The following is a 6,006-nucleotide window of genomic DNA, read 5'->3' as shown; positions in this document are numbered from 1 at the left end:
CCCCCTCTTTGGAGGATTCTCAGGATATTTTTCTTAGAAAAATACAGGAGCCCCCTTAGGCTTGGAGTACCCCACTGTGAGAAGAGTTATTCATCAGGTCATTGTACCCAAGTCTCCTTCTCACACCCTTATTGTTTTTACTATTTTTGTAAAAATAATAATAATAATAATAAAGTAATAATAGTAATAATTAAACAATAAAAATAATAAAATAAAAATAAAAATAAAAACAATAATAAAACATTGCAACAGCTCCAGAGTATCACAGGTCGAGAAACACTAAGCATGAAGTGTCAGGTGAAGGATAAGGCATGTCTATTTACTCAGTGAGTCAATATGCTAATCTCTACAGACTAGGGATAGACATTACACATAAACCGGTTTAAGTGCTCAGAAACTGGTTTAAACCTGTAACAGAACAGACATTCAGTGCACATAAACCGGATTGAAAGTGGCTGAAACCAATTTATTTGAGGACTCCTTGGTTGATTGATACATGCAAATTAGAAGCTTTTTAAAATCTTAATTGAAGTGAGGACATTGGATAAACCTGGTTGAATGTAGTATCAGACTTAAATGATTTGGGTCAAACCAGTTTATGCAATGTCTGTCCCAGACATATAAGTGGGAAAATGGCTTTTGCACAAGAAAGAGGGCTTGTTGTTAGGAGCATTCAGATAATAATTATTTTTCTGCTTATTTTGCAGATTTATTTCTGAAGCCCTTAGCTGGATAAATCACTACAGTGCTTTAAGTGCCTTTCAAAGGAAGAAAATAATTTTGTGCCCTTTTTAATTTTCTTATGGTGCCTTAAGGAGCCCCCAAATGCTTTGCATATTTCTGCCGAGGGGAAAAGGCATGTGATGTGTGGACAGAGAGATTTTGCCTTGATACTTCCTCTTGTATTTTGCGTTCTGGAGCATATGATATGACTGGGGAACTATCTGAGGTACAATGGAAGTGAAACCTCTGATTACTGAGAAGCAGTTTTTATTCATACTGTTTAAAACGCCATATTTTTTTTAACAGCTATGTATCTAAGACACTCAAAGGAAAACATGCTGTAATACACAATGTCTTCACTTCAATTAAGGTCTGAGAAAGCTTCTAATTTAATTGTATTAATCAACCAAGAAGTCCTCCATGATCAAGATAAAATTTGATATTTTTGTTAATTTTAAGGGGAAAAGGCTACAGAAAATTGAAAGCATGGGAGGGAGAGGTTGTTGAGGGGGTGAGAAAACCTTTCAGACTCCTTGTTTATAGTCTGAAAGAATGAAGAAAGATGAAAGATACTTTTCCCTCTATGAGTCAATCTTAAGTAAGGAGTAAATTAACAGATCAATGACTACTGATGCAATATAAACACTACCCGAAGTTATGAAATGTACAGTCATTCAGGAATACTCAAAATCAGCAGATTCCAGATTTGACATGGATACTCAAAACTCTGTTTGCAAATTCCAAACAATTTTGCATACTTGCTCTTTCCTTCAAAATACTTGCTTTTCTAACATATTTAGTCTACATCTACATTCCAAGATAGAAGCAGGTTGCTGAATTCACATGGCACCCTGTAGTGTTGTGCTGCATCCTCTGATGAGATGAATAAAGATGCTGCCTGATGCTGATCCAGAATCAGCTTGTCTTGACAAAGTCACATTTCAGGATTCTTAGGGACATAGACCTAAGGCAGGGGCGGGCAATTATTTTGGGCCGAGGGTCGCTCATTGAATTTTGGCAAGCCACCGAGAGCTGCATGACAGGCAGCCAGGGGCACATAAATATGAATTTTCTAAATTTTTTAGGGGCCCCGTAGGCCGGATAGAATGGCCTGGCGGGCCACATCTGGCTCGCAGGCCACATTTTGCCCACCCCTGACCTAAGGGCTAGGGACAGACATTACACATAAACCAGTTTAAGTGATCAGAAATTGGTTTAAACCTTTAACAGAACAGACATTCAGTGCACATAAACCAGTATGAAAATGGTTGAAACTGGGAGAAAAACCTGGTTGAATGTAGTATCAAACTAAACTGATTTGGGTCAAACCAGTTTATGCAATGTCTGTCCCAGACCTCTTGCTGGTTTAAGATAAGCCAGACACCCCCAGCATCCCAGCATGCTCTCTGGGCTGGGTGCAGCTCTGCTCCATGGAAGGGCTGTCCCCACCCCTCTGCTCTCTAGCTGGAGCAGGGACCAGCTCTAAGGGAGACACCAGCTGACGTGGCCCCAGTTAAGGCAAAGTGTGCAGGGAGGGGGTTAATTCTTTCCTCCTTCCCCTCTTCCTCCACTGCAGCGGGGGTCAACCTGTCTGCGGGGGAGGGGGATGCAGCAGTGGCCCTTGGAGCTGCTAGACCCCAGCTGCAGGGAGGCAGGAATTAACCCTTCTCCCTGTTCCCTTCACCTTAACAGGACCATGCTGGGCTGATTGTCCCACAGGGTGGGCAAGAGGGCTCTGTTTCATGCTGGGGGGGGGACTCTTCTCCCTCCTCCTCCCCCCAGAGGGGCAGGGGGCTGCAGCGCTCAGCTGAGCAGGGTGTGGGTGTATGGGGTGTGAGGGGAGGTGGGGGGTGTAGGGATCCCCACACACTCCTCCATGGCATGCAGCCCCCACTGCCTGGCAGGAGCAGCAGGCAGGGAAGCCAGGGTGCTCGTGCCCCTAGCAGGCGTGACTCTGGCCAGGGCTGCGCAGGGGGAGGGAGCGGAGCCTGCCTTACCCCTGCGGCTCTGCTCCTTGAGCCTGCAGCTCCAGCACTTGCAGTGGAGGAAGCCCTGCTTTGGAGCCAGCCCCTTCCCCCACTCGCCACTGTGCAGGTCCCAGCACTGCCGGGAGTGGAGGGAGCCCTGCAGAGTCCAGCGGGAGGCCTCCCGTCTGTGAGTGCAGAGCTGCAGGCATGCAGCATGGAGCCCTGGAGATAGAAACGGCCGGGCGTGCCTGCAGGTCCGTGTTTGCAGAGGGGCAGCCCCGCACTAGATTGCAGGGAAGCAGGGGCACAGCTCCCTCCACTCCCAGCAGAGTGCCGGGACCTACACAGCAGGGAGCAGGGGATGCAGCTGGCTTCAGTGTGGGACTTGCTCCACTGTGAGTGCTGGCCGGAGCCCCCTGACCTCTGCACCTGCTGCTGCTGCTATGCAGTGGGGGCTGCATGCCATGGGGCAGTGCACCCTCCCTCAAACCCTACACACCCACACCCTGCCCAGTTGAGCTCTGCACTCCCACTGCCCTTCTGGGGGGAGGAAAAGGAGGAGGAAGGGTTCCCTCCAGCATGGAACAGAGCCTCCACCTGCCCTGGGGGGGAAGAAGTGGGGGGAAGAGTCCCTATCTGGGGCTGGGCAGCACCCCATATACCCCGCAGCAATGGGGGACGAAGCAGGAGGAAGACAGAATGAATTTAGGCTCAGGCTTTTTGAATGTCTGTCCCTAGCCACGTGGATTGCTTCTGAGCACAGTGCAAAACCCCTTTTCTGTGGGAGTGTGTGTTTATGCATAACGGCTGTGGCAGAAAGTCTGTGTTGAAATGGGTATATTTATAATCAGCCCTTTCATTGGGCTGTGATTTTTAGTTTATGGAATAGGTGTCATTAGATGGCAGCCTATATGAGTATTTTGAAAAATCAACAACCTGAAAGGGAGAAACAGATGCATGCTCTTTCTGCAGAAATACAGGTTCAGAATTTCATATTCCTCAGAGATCAGAGATCGGTGATGCTCCGATCTCAGGTTTAATTTCAGGACCAGTATCTCAACTAGGTTTGAATTGTTCTTAGGAAGAAAAAACATATCACACAATCCTGACATAGTGACATTTGTTTTATATACATGTTGCAGGCCAGAGCCTGCAAGTCACAGGTAGAGGGCACAGGTTTCTAATTATTAAGTATGTGGTACCCATAGTTTATGTTATGCTGTTTTCAGACAGCTGAAAACAGTATCCAGCTTGAAAGAATTTTCATCTTAAGGCATATAAAAGATATTGTTGTGACTTGAGAGAAATTGTGGCTTCCTTGGGGATATATAGCCACGCTACACAAACTTGCATTTCAGAAGTTGCAAGCTACACAGACAGTTATTTGCCTTAGCAGTTTCTTTAGATTTAAGAGAGCATTTTCTTTTTCACTGTCACAGATTTCTTGCACATCAAAGAGAAACTACAATGACATTCAGATGTGAGACTGAGATTTGCTAAGGAAAGCTCTCATTCTTTCTGTAATTAGAAGTGTTTGAGAGATGATTCTTCAGGCTACATTTTCAAAGAGCTGTACTTAAATAATATGAAAAACATACAGGCCCTCCCTTATTTAGGCTGTGTTTTACTATGCTATGTTATTTCAAAAGAACTACTGTCCTAGCATGGACTTCCCCACCAAGTATACAGGTGGCAGAAAATAAATAATTCATTCTTAATACAGTTACAAGTGAAACAAAGGTGTTAGTTATCTTTTTACCCTTCACAGAAAACCTGCATGGGTGAGAGATTTAATTTGCCTTCATGGTTTTGTTTCAGCAATCACTCATATGCAGTGTTTTTGTGTGGATGATCTAGGGCCAAATTATCTACTGGGGTGAATGAACTCAGCTCCAGACAATATAGTTTCACTCATTTCCATTAGCAGAAGTTTGGCCCTTTCTGTCCATCACAAAAACATGAATGAGATACTCAGAGAAGCACTAATTTAAACACTGAAGCACTCATTTCAGAAGTAGCACTTGCATATTCTCTATGGTGGGATTCACCTCTCTCAATTCTTAGTTCTGACTCTTCCCCCCGCCGCCCCTCCATCCAATCACTGCTTTAGTCTCCCTCCCTATTTAACTTTGGAAATGAACACCCCTTTTTACTTTGCTCTGTACAAATGTTTCTCTCTTCCCTGTTTTTCTCTTGCCAGTCACCTCCATGCCCTCCCTTGCAGCCCCACTGCTCACTTTTTACAAAACCCCTAGACATACAAGTACCCCTTTCCTTCACTGGGATTTTACTTACAATTGTTTCTTTGCAGTTTCGACTTCCTGCACCCAGTTACTCCTCCTCCTCATCATCATGTGATCAGACTCCCACACCACACCTCCTTCCCATTTTTTATCTTTTAAAGCACAAATAACGCTGAAGGGATCCACTGCCTTTGAATGTGCTGTGAGTGGTGAAGAGTTTAAACTGCCTATTAAGCAGAAAATCATCCCTGTTCTGAACTTTCTGTCCCACGCTCTTCCCCAGGGTGGCTGTGCTGTATCAGCAGCTGTCTCATGTCGTGTGCTCTGGCCTGATGCAGTGACAGAAGCAGTGGGAGGAGCACCGGCTACAGCTAAAGTAGCTCTGCTGTCTACTCTGAGAAATGTAGCTCACGCACGGCTGCTTACTGGATTTCTGATCCTTTAGGGCTTTGATCCTGCCCCCTCTCTCTCACCTCAACCTCTGATGTTCTGAGTAGGTAACTGGCACTCACAGCAATATGTACCTGCAACCTTAACTGAATGTTAATGGCCATTTTTGCATGGGCTCACATGCATCTTACACACAAATACGCTGGGCTAAAAGAACACTATTAAGGTTGCAAAGCTGGGCACTTAAAAAAGTTAGGTACTGACAACCTTGACTCGATCCCCTCGTGCATACACATTCGGACATAATCTTTAACTCTTATGTCTCTTTCAGTGAGCAAAATTCATGATGTTCATTTTATGAGCAGGTATTCATTCTTTTATTTTCTCCTCTTTTAATGCATGTCCTGGTACCTTATTTATTGCATTTATTCAAGCCTGGGGATGAAGTGAGATTCATCTATTTCCTCATGGGCTTATTGCCACATGATCTGAACAGATCACAAATATTAATTCATTTTCCTAAGGCCTCTGCAAGGTCAGTGGATAATATTATCACCATGTTACAAAGGGTGTCCCCCAAAATCGCTCTAATTCTAGTGCTCCCTAGACCCTGTTGTGGCAAATTCAGACTTCAAGGAGGAAGTTTCTAAGGATCAGAGAATTGAAGTTTTGGAATGGTCATC

General features: G+C 44.9%; 1 protein-coding gene across 2 annotated transcripts in view; it reads right to left on the bottom strand.

The window, feature by feature from the left end:
• Positions 1 to 5,198, bottom strand: part of TMEM144 (transmembrane protein 144) — a 31,965-nt gene extending 26,767 nt beyond the window's left edge. Inside the window, exon 1 of one of the 2 annotated variants that reach the window (XM_019521702.1) lies at positions 4,986 to 5,198. The gene's annotated coding sequence lies outside the window, so the exon portion shown is untranslated. Of the gene's footprint in view, positions 1 to 2,720; positions 2,740 to 4,985 lie in introns of those variants that run through there. The other variant, XM_019521703.1, reaches the window with a different exon arrangement.
• Between the last annotated feature and the right edge of the window lie 808 nt (positions 5,199 to 6,006).

The sequence above is a fragment of the Gavialis gangeticus genome, unplaced genomic scaffold (genome assembly GCF_001723915.1).
Source record: "Gavialis gangeticus isolate Ggan-Ray unplaced genomic scaffold, GavGan_comp1, whole genome shotgun sequence".
Taxonomy (NCBI): Eukaryota; Metazoa; Chordata; order Crocodylia; family Gavialidae; genus Gavialis; species Gavialis gangeticus.
The sequence above is the reverse complement of the archived record's forward strand: the minus strand, read 5'-3'. Positions and strand labels throughout refer to the sequence as shown.